General features: G+C 41.4%; 2 non-coding genes across 2 annotated transcripts; one reads left to right on the plus strand and one right to left on the minus strand.

Moving 5' to 3' along the window:
- Nucleotides 1-1,212: 1,212 nt before the first annotated feature.
- On the minus strand, nucleotides 1,213-1,344 carry LOC130033154 (U8 small nucleolar RNA). Its single transcript, XR_008793903.1, has one exon. It is a non-coding gene; the product is annotated as a U8 small nucleolar RNA (small nucleolar RNA).
- Nucleotides 1,345-14,379: 13,035 nt separating this feature from the next.
- On the plus strand, nucleotides 14,380-14,488 carry LOC130033147 (U6 spliceosomal RNA). The gene has a single exon (XR_008793899.1). It is a non-coding gene; the product is annotated as a U6 spliceosomal RNA (small nuclear RNA).
- The last annotated feature ends 1,936 nt before the right edge of the window (nucleotides 14,489-16,424 follow it).

Genomic DNA, 16,424 nt, shown 5'->3' on the forward strand with positions numbered 1-16,424 from the left:
CCCCCATGCCCACCTTCTATGCCCCCACCACCACCACCACCACTGGGCCAACCTTGCTTTCAAAGAGCTAAGATTCTAACCAGGACTCCTCGAGTTTATCTCTGGGTTGCTGTTGTCAAACTGAGACCAAAAGAGGAATTCTCTCAAGCCAAACTAGTAGGAGCTGTGATAAACTCCCTGGAGTTCTAAGTCTTTCACAGAGATTTAACAGGGATTATGAGGAAAACAAAAACCTCAGCATAAATTCAATCTGAGGTCAAGGTCTGCCTCAGGACACACTCAATCCAGTCAAGTCAAGCCAGTGGTGCAGAAATGGGCATGTCTGGAAAGGCAGTGGCTGAAGGAACAGCACGTATGTTATAAGATGTCCATGTCACTCTGAGGAACCCCTCAGTTGTGAAGTCCCCTGGGTTTTTCAGGACTGGCTAAGAGTTCTCACCTTAGTGAAAGTGAGTAGTGGGGAGGAGAATCATGAAGTCTTCAAAAGACTGGACGGTCATTTTCCTGCTTCTTTTGATGGTCTAATCCCCACTCCTATATTGGGTATTTTTTTTTTCCACAATCATGATCATCCTGTTGCTCGTTGATTGCCTCGAGCAGGCACCAGTAACATCTCCTTCTTCCTAGCCCTGAGATTTTAAAAGAGCCATATTCAGTGCTCTTTCAGGGCTAAGAGAATGAGACCTATCATTGTTACTGGTATTTGGCATATTGAGTACGACACAGGAAGTTTGCCAGGCTCCGCAGTAAAAACGAGATAATAAGATGTCTCTTCTGGGAGCTGGGTTTTATAGTCTCTGGGTCTTGGCCATTGATGGGACTACCTGGCACCAGCAGCAGCTGGTGGGTGTAATGCCTACCTACTGGAAGATGGTGGATCTGGGTGGAGAAGGCCCAATTCTGATCTGAGCAGGCTTGGAGATCTCAGCCCCGGGACCCGCATGCCTGGGTTCCTCTTTCTGTTCCTTCATGCATGAGGCTTGTCCGGACATGTGGAAAGTGGTCTCAGCATGGTTGTGGCTGGTTCTGGAGGTCTTCAGCTGCCGGGGCTCTGCTTGGGGCAGGGAGGGAAACTCAACCCGCCCCCCTCCAAGGGGCCCCAGTGAGAACAACCAGACGCGGGGGCAGGAGACTCCACTTTTTAATTTCTTTTATTTATTTTTTGTTTTGTTTTCTTTGGTTTTCTCATTTTTTTTTCGTTTTTCAAAACTAATCATAGGAGCAATTAGAGTGTTGTGGCCCCTTATCATGTAGAGAGATTAATCATGAATTATGCAAACTTCAATCACCACATTCTATCTGCCTCTGAATAGAGGAACAGGTAAGGATTACCCTTCCTGATGATCAATTTAGTTTAATTTTTTTTCTTGAATCACTGTGAGATACACAGTTACAAAGTTGTTCATGATTGGAATTCAGTCATAGAATGGAGAGAAATTGGGAACATTGGCGGTGTACACTGGTGAAGGGATGAGTGTTAGAACATTGCACCACATTATTTTCAGTTGATGTGGCCTCATCTTCAGCGCCAGGACCCCAGCAGAGCATAATTTAAACTGCTCAGACTTCCTCAAGCATCCTTCCCATCAGCACTGCAACTTGCACATCATTTGATCAGTTAAGACATAAGGACAGATATCAAGAAACATAATAAAGGTAAAGGTAAGGCCCTCCCGTTGATCGTCGATTTGCTCGAGCGGGCCCAGTAACGTCTCCATTGGAGACTTTGTTGTTACTGTGTTTGGCATATCGAATACTCTCAGCAGCTTGCCGGGCTCTCCGAGAGGGGCGGAGGAATCGAACTCGGGTCGGCCATGTTGGCCGCTTGTAAGGCGAACGCCCTACCGCTGTGCTATCGCTCCAGCTTCAACTTGTTTCAGTAGGAAACTTCTTTTTGGCAGCTAGGATAGGGAGGGAAGGGGCAGTATGTATGGTGGAGGGAGGAGGTGGTGCTGCTGAATAAAGGTGGCAAAGTGTTATGCATGAAACTCTATCAGCAACAGGAAACCACAGACTGGTGGAGCAGGCAAAGTGGGTGGGGGTGGGGGGAGGGGGAGGAAGTTGCAATTGGTGGAGGGGAAGTGGACACTGGAAGGGAAGTGGACACTGGTATTGAAATATTGTATGCCTGAAACCTAATCATGAATAATGTGCAAATTTCACAGTGACTCATTTTTGTTGTTGTTGGCTTTTTGAGTTATACTTGATGATGCTCAAGGATTACTTCTGCCTCTGCACTTAGAAATTATTCCTGGCAGTGCACAGTGGGGCCATATACGATACTGGGGATCAAACTAAGGTCAGCCCTGTGTCGGCAAACTTCCTGCCTACTATACTATCACTCTGGCCCCTCACCATATTTTCTGGAGTCAAGTTGTGGAACTCATCAGACATCATATGGCACCATTAATCCAGACTTGGGCTAGATCTTCCAGTGAAAACAGGCTATTCTGAAAATAAGTAAGTGGGCACTTGAAGTCAGAGATATTGCTTGTCTACTGGCCATCACTTCTCTGTGAGAAACAGACCCTAGCCTCAAAGCTTAATCTGTATCAGCTGTTCTCCCCCCCTCTCTGTTTTTGGGGCAAAACTCGGCAGTGATCAGGGCTTTCTCCTGGCTCTGCACTCAGAGATTGCTGGTTGCTTATGGGACCATATGGGATCAAATCTGGGTCAGCGGCATGCACTGCAAGCACCCTATCCACTGTACTATCTCTCCAGAACCCGGTATATCAGCTGTTCTCATTTTCTTCTTCCTTCTCTGCTCCTGTGAGAGAATTTACTTGCCAAGACCCATGATTATTTTGTGATAGGTTAGTTCTAGATCAAATGCCACCCCCATTATCCTCCCCCACCCTGAATCTAGTCATTTCTAACATCTAAAACAAACCAGACCTGGTTCACATCCCAAACAGGACACTGAATTTTTAAAAACCTGCTAACTCTACAAGAGAACTTCGATGCTGAATAGAAGCTTCCTTACACAACACACGCCAAAGAGCTATCACCCTTCCAACCTTAAGTTGCATATCCCCCTCTTATTTCACTGCATCCATTCTGTCTGGAGTCTATTCACTCTTCATCTGCCTGACCAGAAACTATCCAAAGAGGAAATGAAGTGACTAATTTGGCAAGATTTACTTGCCACCAACCTATCTCCATATCTCTGACCCCCACTTCCTTTTGTCAAGGACTCACACACCCACAAACCATCCTCATAATCAGCAGAATTGTATGGTGCTAGAATTGCACTCTGCATTGACATCAAGTTTGCAGATCTATAGTTTGCAGAATCCCCTTTCCCCCTCTTCAAAAGCCAGGCTGTGTGTATCAAACTCCTGTCTCTCAGCGCCTCCTCCCCTTTAGGACCTGCAGCTAATGGAGGATTTGCCTAATGTCTCTTAATGAGGCAGTGCCCAGCAGGACTGGAAGTCAGTGGAGCATGAGGGTCTTGCGTTTTGCCTCTCCTTTCCAGCTGTGATCCTGCTTCCCACCCCCCATCCTCCCAGCAGAACCCACAAGTGCAAGCTTCCCCCACACTCTCTGACAGAAAGTGCTGAGCTCCAGGACCCAGTTTCAATTCCTCCTTTGGGGCACTGAAACAAAGACCAGAGGGAGCAGACGCTCTGGGAGATCAGTGCTAACACAATCCCAGATCATCTGTGTGTTTGCGGACACTATGTTCTTTCTCTCCCCACCACCAACACCCTGCTCATTCTTGAACATTATAAAGAGATTTCACCTTAGTAAAGGGGACCTGGGAACACAGATGGAGGAAGATGAACCTGGTGATGGGATGGGTGATGGAACATTGCAAGTCTACAACCCAAGTAAGAATAGCTTTGTAAATCATGGTGCTTTCACAAAATAAAATGGAAGGGAGGGGAAGGGGGGAAAGGGAGGGGAGGGGAGAAGAGGCTAAATGGGGCTGGGGAGTGAAGTGGGGGTGGAGAATCAGGGGCCTTTGGCTCCCTGCTGTTCTAGTGAGGAGCTTGGATTGCCCAGAATTTCTTACCATTCAGGCACTGATATGTTACTGATAATCTATGCTCTCTCCATTGATCTAATAGGGCAGAACCGCCTTCCCTTCCCTTCCCTTCCCTTCCCTTCCCTTCCCTTCCCTTCCCTTCCCTTCCTGTCCCATCTCTCCTTTTCCCTACTCTCCCATCTTTTCTTTCTTAACCCTGGTGATGCTCAGGCCTTATTCCAGGCTCTACACTCAGGGATCACTCCTAGTGTTGCTCAGGGGACAATATGGGGTGCCAGGGATGGAACCCAGGTCAGCTGCATGCAAGGCAAGCACCCTATGTACTGTACCGTCTCACCAGGCACCCTCTTTTCACTTTCTTATATGACTACCTTCCTACATTTTGCTATCAACCTAATTTCCTCTTCACTGTTTTCCCCTTTGGGGGATTACACCCAAAGATACTCTGGGCTACTTCTGGCTCAGCGCTTAGGTGTTGATCCTGGAAATACTCAGGGGACCAGGTGGTGCTCTGGATAGAACTTATAAGCTTATTAAAAAACACAAAATCCACCATGTTTTAGAACTCAACTGTGCAAAAAGACTCATTGATGTCAGGTGTAGGTCTGGGTAAAATAGATTTCCAAATTGGCAGAAAGTGTGCTTAATCCTAATGGCTTCATAATTTCCAGAAGAGTTCAGAATCAGAGTGATGTAATTGGGTTTTATTTGAGGGTTTTCTTTAGGTTTAAAAGGAAAGAGGGTGAAGGAGGAAATCAATATATTACTTGCTGGGAAGGAAAAGTAAGTGAATCACCATTAGTCTTCATTTATTTCATGAACTGATGAGAATCACATTCACCTCTCTGGACGATATTTTGCATTATGAATAGATACTAAGCTAATTTGTAAAGGCTAAGTCAATATTTTCACATAATAGAAATATTGTTTTACATGCCTTACAGTATAATTTAATGTTGAAATGACACATAGAATTTGTGGGTCATCTTCTATATTAGTCTCTGCACTTAACATTTTTCTCAATTGGTGTCTCCATCTGGAAGATATGAGGTTAGAGAGGGAGAGAGTGGGAGAGAAAGATTGAAGGAGAAGAAGAAGGAGAAGGAGAAGGAGAAGGAGAAGAAGAAGAAGAAGAAGAAGAAGAAGAAGAAGAAGAAGAAGAAGAAGAAGAAGAAGAAGAAAAAGAAGAAGAAGAAAAAGAAGAAGAAGAGGAGGAGGAGGAGGAGGAAGAGGAAGAGGAGGAGGAGGAGGAGGAGGAGAGGAAGGAAGGAAGGAAGGAAGGAAGGAAGGAAGGAAGGAAGGAAGGAAAGAAACCTTAGACTAACAGGAAAAACAACCCAAGTTATAAAATGTCTGTTCCAGTTCATGTGAGGGAGGGCAGCTGGTTAAGAGAAGAGGGTATAAAATTGGGGGGAATAAAACTGAGGTCAGATGCATGCCAGGCAAGCACTTTACCCCCTGTACTATTTCTCAGGTCTAAAGGCACAAAATTTGATTGACTGAATGACCTGGGGCATATCTCAGAGGGAGGAGTTGAGTTAGGCCACAAATATTTCTAAGAATCAGCTTTACCATTAAAACATATGCAATCAGGCAAACTAACATGATCCTAATTTTAAAATAATATAAAAATATAAACACAATATAATATTCTATAGAAGTCCATGGAACACTTGAGACTGGAAAAGCAGCCATGAAATCCTGTCCAGTTAATTCTGAATTATTTCTTCTACAAATTCAACTCTTTTTTAAAAATTTATTTATTTATTGAATCACTATGAGAATAGTCACAAAGCCTTTTAGTTCAAGTCTCGGTTGGTCATACAATGATCAAACACCCGTCCCTTCACCAGTGCACATTTTCCACCACCAAGAACCCCAGTATACCCTCCCTCCCACCCACCTCCCGCCTGTGTGGCAGATTTCCACTTTACTCTCTCTCTCTCTCTCTCTCTCTCTCTCTCTCTCTGTCTACATTGACTACATTCAATATTACTACAAAAGACCCAACATTGTCATACAAATTCAACTCTTAAATCTCTCTGCCCCTCCCTCTCCCTATCCTCAATTGTAAGACACCAGGCATTGTTTGCTTGATTGGTTGGTTTTTTGTTTGGGGACCCCACTGGTGGTGCTCAGGACTTCTCATTCTGCACTGAGGGACCATTCCTAGTGGGTTCTGGGCACCATATGGGGTGCTGTGTATTGAACCCAAGTTGTCAGCATGCAAAGAAATTCTATACTATCTCTTTAACAAGAAATCTCTTGTTTCCTTTAATACCTGTGATCTTTCCAAAATAAAAAGTTCTATGATGCTAACCTAAATCATGTTTTCATTAAAAAGAACCTCCACAGAAATTTGGCTCAAGGATGAGGTTAGTTTTCAGGGATACCCACAGGAAATCTTGCTTTGCCCGTACAATTTTAAGGTTTTTCTGAAGCAAAAATTCTGTGTCCTCATTGATTCTTGTCCCCGCCAACACTCAACTTCTTGTGTGTGCCTCAAATCTGTCCTCCTCTCTCTGTTCTCATTGTTCCCACGTTGCACGCAGCCAACATGGCCGGCCCGAGTTTCCCGAGTTTGATTCCTCCACCCCTCTCGAAAAGCCCGGCAAGCTACCAAGAGTATCTTGCCTGCACAGCAAAGCCTGGAAAGATACCCATGACGTATTCAATATGCCAAACACAGTAACAACAAGTCTCACGATGGAGATGTTACTGGGCCCGCTCGAGCAAATCGATGAACAACAGGGGAGGACAGTGACAGTGATATATATATATATATATATATATATATATATATATATATATATATATCAGAATATCCCTTCTGACAGAGGCTGATGACTTCTCTTGCCTTTGAAGTCAAGTTCCAAACTCTTGTAGAGGGGTACTGTGGCACTGTAGCACTGTCTCCTATTGTTCATCAATTTGTTCGAGCAGGCGCGTAACGTCTCCATTGTGAGACTTGTTGTTACTGTGTTTAGCATATCGAATACGTCACAGGTAGCTTGCCAGGCTTTGCCCTGTGGGCAAGATACTCTTGGTAACTTGTCAGGCTCTCTGATAGGGGCAGAGGAATTGAAAACTGGGTCGGCTGAGTCGGCCACATGCAAAGCTGACCCGGGTTCTATATTCCTTGACTTCTTGGTTCTTATCTCTTCAGAGATCTCCATTCACAGGCATGATCTTTCTGTAAATATTCGCACTGAACTTCCTCCTGCACCATTCTCTCTAAGTGGACATTCTTGCAAATTATTATCTCTTACTCTAAGAACAAAGTTCCTCAGAGAACTTTTCTGGCCACCCCTAATGAAGCATCTGCCTCCCACATCCACTTAAGCTGGGTTTATTACAAGAACTATATCCTATATAGTAGGAGAATGTGCTCCCTGGCTGTCAGAGTACATTTTTCAACCCATTTTTTTTCAGGGCACAAATTTTTAATGAGTAGTAAATTAGTCATAGAGATCATTATACACAGTGTAATGAATATAGACAGTAACACATACACAAGTAATGTGACTCGTAACACAAGTAATGTGATAAATATTGATTCGATGACAATTATATATCAATGTTCAAAGGATTGCTATAACACACTGGAATTTATAAAATGTAATATCAAATCTATCAAGAGAATAGAGATTTAGGGGCCGAAGAGATAGTACAGAGGAAAAGGCCTTGCATGCGGTCAACCTGGGTTGGATGCCCAGCATCCCATACAGTTCCTGAACACTGCCAAGAGTGATTCCTGAGTGCAAAGGCAGGAATCACCAGGTGTGACCCAAAAAAGGCAAAAAAAAGCAAAAAGAATAGAGATTTAGAAAGCTATTCTAAGAAATGGAGAGATAGTATAGTAGGTAGGGTGCTTGCCTTGCATACACCTGACCTGGGCTCAGTTACTGGCATTGCAAATTTTCCCCCCAAGCCCTCCAGGAATGATCCCTGAGCCAGGAGTCAGCCCTAATAGAATGGGACATGGCCAATCCAAGTTCAATTCCTCTGCCCCTCTCAGAGAGCCCAGAAAGCTGCCGAGAGTATCTCTCCCGCACAGCAAAGCCTGGCAAGCTACCAGTGACGTATTTGATATGCCAAACACAGTAGCAACAAGTCTTATAATGGAGACATTACTGGGCCTGCTTGAGCAAATCGATGAACAACGGGAGGACAGTGCTACAGTGCCCTATTACACACTACCATGAATATTGAATATATTTGGCTCAAACCTTCTTCATCTCCTTTTTATCTTGCAAACAGACTTCTTTGGACTTGTAGAGACTCCCATTACCTCCGACCTAAAGGGATCTTTGGTCCCTCCCATCTGGATCACCTCCAAAGGCTGTAAACCTGGATTGAAGGGGTTAACTCCAACTGGAAGACCATCTCCTTCAGGAAAGAGGGGCTCTCTAAGTTCCAGCTGCCATATCCCACTATGTACACTTTTAGTCCCAGAGACCTTAGGATTTCTACTTATTCTTCCTCCATCCTTGTAAGCATCCCTTAACCCTGCTCCAGTCACTATAAATAGTCACTTTATTGGATGCTTCTTAATGACCCTGTCTGTTAAAATATATATATATATATATATATATGAGAAATTACTTAGGATCCTAGTGCAAGAGAAAAAATTTAAGACACCCCAGACTTAGGAGTTACTCTATAAATATCTATAAAGAGGCAATAATTGAATATTCTAGGCAAATTTTTATTCCAAATATTATATTCCAAGGTACCCAGAGACCCATTGTTATCATAAGACCATGTGTATCTATTTGGGATGCAGGATGCTGACCCTTGTTTGTCTGGCTCAAAGACAGGCTCCAGGGAGAGATCCAAGACCCATCATTCAAATTCTGTACAATGACCTCCTTTCACCCCATCCATAGATATTTCTCTCTTCAACCCAGTTCACTTTAGATCTTACAATGTAGGAAGCAAATTTCTTTGATGTTCCTGCCTTGCCCAAGTTTTCTGGCACTTTGCTACATCTTTTGAGCTCCTTTGAAGGAACAACATCTTTTGAGTAATTAAGGTGATGCCCCTTTCCCCTGCAGACTGCCAGTGAGAGGAAAGTATGAGATGCCAGTAAACGTTTGGTATTTTGTGTGTATTTTGGACACCACCTGCAACATTGGAAGTTGCTTTTAAAATTAGTAATACAAAAAAATATGAGTAATACATTTTGACCGGATTCACAGACGAATAATGCTGCAAGTTGCAAGGATATTGTGAAACTTCCAATTATGGATTTGCTAAAACTTCAGGAAAAAGCTAATTGATTTCTATAATTGCTGCTGAGTATCTCAGATTGTAAACTTACGTAGCTCTGTGGGAAATAAAAAGTCTAAGCTAAAGAGGTAATCTACAAATTCACTGTTACAGTTTTTAATAGTTCACCATATTTTGCAGCAAAGAGAATGGGACAGTTGTATTTTTTGTCTCTTTTAATGACAATGTGATCATAGCAATGTAATAAACAGTATCATTTAATCTTAAACACTCTTGTGATTAGACCCAGATAACCCATTCTTTATATATATATATATCAAATACCTACTTTTTAATTCCTTTTCTTTCTTCAACAAACTTACAAAAGTAAAACTCAATTCCACTGATGAATAATGATATTTCAAATGAAGAATGTGACAGAAAGAATAACCCCCCAAATCCACAAAAACCAATGGAATTTAAATATTTACATCATTTAATATTCCAACTAAATTCTATTTAAAATGCATTTCTGAACAATCAACAGACTTTTCTCAAAACAATCATTCAGCAAAACATCAGAAATCTGTTTTTAAATATAAACACTTTTTGTTTTTAAGACTTTATGCAAAAATTCACAACAGCCCTCAAAAAAAAAATAAAGCTTTAAGCTATTCAGCTAGGCTAAAAATTCTGGATAGTGAAAGAAGGTATTCACTATTCAAATTCATCAAAAAAATTGATTACTGCTATTCAAGACTTAAGTCCTTTTAAGAAAAAAAAAAGGAAAGCTATGTAGTAAGATAAAACACACCCAAAGCATATATCTGACAAAGAACTTTAATCCATAATATGCAAAAATTTATACAGCTGTATAATTAGAAAACAAATACCCAATTTAGTGGGCAGGGTGCTTGCTTTGCACATGGCTGGCTTGAGGGCAATCCTCAGCATCCCATTTGGTCCCCTGAGCACAATCAGGAGTAACTCCTGAGTGCAGAACCAGGAATAACCCCTAAAAATCACCAGGTGTGGCCCAAACCCCAAATAATAAATAAATAAATAATGAACCAGAAGCATTTGTAGTTTTATGAATGACCCATCAGCATATGCAGAGTTGTTAGTATCAATAGTCTGAAGGGAAATGCAAATCCAACTCACAATAGCTTGAGGATACTCCTACCTACAATGAGACTCCACTATATACTACTTTAAGTGGATAAAATTTAAAATATTAAACCAATATTGACAAGTTCATTAAGCAACAAGAAGTATAATTTATTGTTAATGGAATGTGAAATGGTACATGTACTTTGGAAAAGAATTAAACTATTTGAAGGGGGGAGTGTGGTGCCATATCTGACAATGTTCAGGGGTGATTCCTGACTCTGAATTCAGGAATTACTCCTGGAAATGCTTGGGGGACCATATGGGATGCCGAGGATTGAACCCAGGTTGGCCACAAGCAAGGCAATCACCCTTCACACCGTACTATCTCTCCAGTACAGAATTTGACTTTTTTTTTCATATCAAGTTATAACATATGCATTTGTCTTATGACCTAACAATCATACGTTTTGGTACTTATCCAAGAGAATAAACTCATATTTTCAAGCAAAATCTGGTTATTTCAATGTACATAGCAGTTTCAATACCTGGAAACAATCCAAGCAACAATCAATCCGTGAATGAAAAGCTACATTTATGTCATGGAATGTTACTCAGCACAAAAAAATAAAATCATATTGATACTCAAAAGATCAGAAAATACTTACAAAATTATGTGAGTAGTAAAAATCAAACACAATAGACAAAGCATAATGAAGGGTTCGATTAACATGAATTACTACACGAGAGAAAATTAGTATAAAAAAAAAATGAGCTGTTCCCTGTGAGAAAGTGAAGAGATAAATGAGACCAGCGCACAAGAAAACCTCAAACTTGATGGGAGAACTACAATGCCCTGACTATGGTCATAAGACTTATGAATGCACACATCTGTCAATACTCTTGCAACTGTCTGTTCAAATCATTTATTTTTACTATATGCAAATTACATTTCAATAAAGTTGGTTAAAATGTTTTCAAAGAGAAAAAACTAGGCACGCTATATTTCCTCATATCTTCTATTTTTTTAAAGAATTTTCTTTATTTTTATTTTATTATATTAGGTTTTGGGGTCATTCTTGGCTTTTCTCAGGGTTCAGTCCTGGCTCTGCACCCAGAAATTACTCCTGGTAAGACTTGCGGGACCATATGGGATGCCAGGGATCGAACCCAGGTTGGCTACATACAAGGCAAACCCTCTACCAGCTGTCTCCTGTCTACTTTTTTTAAAATGTAGGAGTATTGCTATTTATTCAGCATTGATTAAGATGATTAAATTGGGCATGAACTCCTCATTACTTTTTTTTAATTCAGAATGTTAATTTTATTTTATTATTTTTTTAAGTCACCATGAGATACAGTTACAAAGCTTTCTTGTTTCAGTTTCGGTCATACAATGATCAATCACCCAACCCTCCACCAGTGCACATCGTCCACCACCATGGGCCCCAGTATCCCCCCCATCCCACCCCTCGCCCTGCCTCTAGGGCAGACAATCTCCCCAATACTCTCTTTGGTATTGCTTATTATGAATAGTATAAGATGTCATGTGGCTGTAAGAGCAGTTGTGTGCTCCTGGAATTCTAAAATTTTGGTTAATTAGGGTCTGGAAAAATCTCTGCAGTGAGCTGCTGGGTTCAGAGATTCTTTTGTGTTCTCTGGATCATGGCCCATAAGGAGCCCTTAAGTAGTAGCTGGAGGCAGTTTTTGTGGGTGGGACCTCCAGGGTCTTATCGGGATGGGGGTGGGTAAGAGGAACTAGCCTATCCCCTATCCTGTGAGGCCTGGAGTTTGTCGTCACTGAACCCACATACCTGCACTTCTCATTGGGTTATGGAAGTTGGTGGCTGCTGGTTTTTTAGGGAGCAGGTGGAGGGGCAACGCCTACCCCCATCTGAGGCACCCTGTTGAAGCCGGCCTGGCTTAAAGTCTAGAGGCATCTCTGCAGTGAGCTGCTCCGTTCAGAGATTCTTTAGTGTGTCTCTGGAACATGGCCCTTGTTTCCATCTTTTCCAGAGAAATAAACTATTGGCATGTGTCCTGCAGGGCATGCCAGCTCACCCACAGTGCACTGCGCTGCTAGCCCTAACTGCGACTTTTGATCTTGTTCAAGATTTATGGGTCTCTGAAATAAGGCCAATAAATGAGCTTGTATAGCTGAGCCTGAGGTGGTTTGTGGGTGTGGCTTAATACTTAACTTTTGGCTGTTTAATTTCTTGGTAAACTTGGCCCCAAGTTGTTGGGGTCTGGCCAAGGGCACAGTGGCAATTTGGGGGTATCAGGAAGCCTGAAGGCACCATCAGGCTGCTAATGCACTGGCCCTGCTGGTACAGGTTGACCTGCTGGTGGCATCATACCCCCTCTCATACACCCTCCTGTCCACTTCTTAAATTAAATCTTTATATTCATAAAGACTTGAGTGTCAAGTATCCAAAACAAAAGGACACCCAGAAAAGTGACAAATATTTGATAAGATATGATGTATTTTCTTAGTTTCTTTACACCCAGAAGTTAAAACTATTGATCTTTCCTGTAAATTAATAATATAAGTAAAAAATTTTTCATATAATCTCCCCCAAACAGTAACTTAACCCCTGATATAAACCAGGTGGGGGAGATGGATTCTATTTATTAGAGGACAAAATGAGTTTATGGGAATTCAATACTCAACCATATCCAGATATATTTTATTAGAGTGTGTTACAAATGTATGTGAAGAGGTTTTCCATCTGTTTGGATGTCTGTTGCCTAGAGGAAAAACTCAAAGCTATGGTGAGTCCATCATTACACTGTGACAAGCATTTACTATTTTCCTTCCAACATATGGAGCAGGGTTCAAGGTTAAGTGTAGATTGCCAAAGATTTATTCCATGAGCTATTTTAATGGCAAAAGAACCTTGACTTTTGCTTCTTCTATTACTTAAACTAAAACTGACCTTCAAAAATATGAAGATTTCTTTCTCGCAAATAAATGGTTGGACCAATGTCTTTCATTAGATTCACAAACGGTTGTCAGTACAGAAGGTTTCAAGGACACAAGCTTTCTTTTCATTCAAGCTACTGATAACAGGACAGAAGTCTTGGGAGAGGAGAAAGGCTGAAGTAATCTTTGCTTCTTAAGAACACACAACTATTTACTCAGGGATCACATTCTACCACTTTCCAGCACTATCAACAGTTATCATATTTATTCTGTTAATGGGATGAATTTATTGTTCGTGTATAATCATTTGGGCCTAAGCTGCACTGATGTGTTTTATGGCGTGTAGTCAACGCCAATATATTATTGCTCTATAACCGCGCCATAAACTATAGATGCGACCATTGAAATGAATGAGCCAGAGTATCTACTGAGCTGCTTTTAATTATATGTTTATCTTTCCTCATTCCTTTGACTCCCATTTTATTTATACCACATGTGGTTACATGTGGTATAGAAGCAATTTTAGGGGGTTTTGGAAAACCCTAAACAATCATCTTATTTTACTTAGCAAAGCCACACTACTTACATTGACAGCAATTATATCTCTATATATCATAACATTCAGACCATTTCTGCCCCATCCAACCACACTATTTCCATTTGAATTCTCCTAAAGACTTTAGAATAAAGCCTACTTGCAGATCTTGAAGCTTTTTCCTAATTGTGTTCAAAGTTAAGTCTTCCGTACATCTTAGTTCTTTCATTATTCAGTATCATCTTACACTAAAAAATTATTCAGAGTTACTAAAAGTTCTAAATTTTGTATAGGAAATAGTTCCCTATGGATCCTATTTTAAATGTTTGTTTTGACTGTTTATCTATGCACGTATTACATTTGCTTTGACTTACAAGGGCACTGACTGTATAAACTAAAATTATCTTGCTGAGGACAAAGCAATCAAACAGTGCATGAGAGGTTTATTTTGCATGCAGCTGACCCAGGTTCTATCCTCAGCACCACATATAGGTTCCCCTCCATCCCTGCCAGGAATGATTCCTGAGCACAGAGCTAGGAGGAAGCCCTGAGCACTGCCATGGCTCCAAAAACAGCAACAAAAATTTATCCTCCTGCCCAGAGCCAATAACTCCTTTCTTTAAAAATACATAACAGTGCTCGCTTCAGTGGAATGATTCAAAGATGTTTAGCAGAGTCCCTGAGCAAAGATGATACACAAATTCATGAAGCATTCTATATTTTTGTGGAAGGGATTAAACCCATGGCTTCACATATGTAAGACATGTGCTCTGCCACTGAGTCACATTCCTGGCCCCATGGATTTGACTTTTTGATGCCAGGTCCCAATGTAATATTTAAATAAAATTTTCATATAAAATTTAAATAAATAAATAAATAATTCTGGTACCAGAGCAATAATACAGTGCGTAGGGCGCTTGCCTTGCACAAAGCCAACCCAAGTTCCACCTCTGGTACCCCATATGGTCCCCTGACCCTGCCAAGACTAATTCCTGAGCACAAAGCCAGGAGTAAACCCTGAACACTACCAAGTGTGTTTCCTCCCATAAAAAACAAAATTCAAAATATACAAATAAATAATTTTTTAAATTGGTTGTGCATGACAGGGGTGGATTGGGGGATACCCTGTGGTGCTCAGGGATAACTCCTGGCTCTGTGCTCAGGGATCACTCTCGGTAGTGCTCAAGAAAGCAATCATTGTGCCAGGGATGGAAGTGGGGAAAGCTGTTTGCAAAGCAATGGCGGCCTTACCTACTACACTATCTCTCCAGCCTCTAGAGGTAAGAATTTCTATGATATACACCTGGCCCTACTCCATCTGTGTACCCCTACCATTGTCTAGCCTCACCCACACTGGGTTGCTCTGATATCTAACTTGTGGACTCAGTTTTCCTGATTTGTCCAGAATAAGACTATGGTCTAAGAACCCTGAGCTTAGAAACTTGGCAGCCTTTGTTCTGATGGTCAGGGCTCCGGTGATGAACCCCTAAACATCACCTCTCACCCAGTTTTCTCCTCATTACCATTTAGTTCAATCTTATAAATCTGAAATACCTCTACCCACATAGTCCCTGGATTTAAGATGCTCATTGGATATTTTGCCTTCATGCCTGTGCCCTCCACTGCCTGGCTCAAACATTTTTTAAAAATTTTTAAAAATTTAATTACAATAAGATACACAGTTACAAAGTTGTCCCTGATTGGGTTTCAGTCATATAATGTTCCAATTCTCATTCCCCTTCACCAGGGCACATTTCCCACCACCAATGTCCCCAGTTTACCTCCCTCCATCCCCCCCTACCATGGCAAGCGCTCTCTCTCTCTCTCTCTCTCTCTCTCTCTCTCTCACACACACACACACACACACACACACACACACACTTTGGGCATTATGGTTTGCAATACTGAAATACAGATACTGAAAGATTATCAGGTATATCTCTTTACCTATTCTCAACACTCAGTTCTTGTCCAGTGATCATTTCCAACTATTATTGTCATACTCTAGCCCAAACTTTTCACTTCTAGCCCTGTCTTTCCTTCTAACCCACTCAAATGATGCCTATGGTTTGACATATCCGTCTGCCCTCATTTTTTGTTTTGTTTACATATTGCATGTAAATAATAATGATCTTCTCTGTGTGTCTGACTTTGGATAACAAATAACTTATCACAAGAAGAGCTTTGAGTATGGATGATTCTCAAAAAATTAGAAATTGAGCTCCCATTTGACCCAGCAATACGACTCCTGGGAATATATCCCAGAGAGGCAAAAATGTATAGTTGAAGTGACATCTGCACTTGTTTGTTCATTGCAGCACTCTTTACAATAGCCAGAATCTGGAAAAAACCTGAGTGCCCAAGAACAGATGACTGGTTAAAGAAACTTTGGTACATCTACACAATGGAGTACTATGTAGCTGTTAGAAAATATGAAGTCATGAAATTTACATACAAGTGGTACTACATGGAAAGTATCATGCTAAGCGAAATGAGTCAGAAAGAGAGGGATAGACATAAAAAGATTGCATTCATCTGGGGGACATAAAGTAACAAAATAGGAGATTAATACCCAAGAATAGCCAAGATCAGTACCAGGAGGATTACTCCATGGCTTAGAGGCCAGCCGGGTATTCTAGGCGAAATGGCAGCTCAGATAG

Source organism: Sorex fumeus, unplaced genomic scaffold (assembly GCF_029834395.1).
Source record: "Sorex fumeus unplaced genomic scaffold, SorFum_2.1 ptg000051l, whole genome shotgun sequence".
In the NCBI taxonomy this organism is placed as follows: domain Eukaryota; kingdom Metazoa; phylum Chordata; class Mammalia; order Eulipotyphla; family Soricidae; genus Sorex; species Sorex fumeus.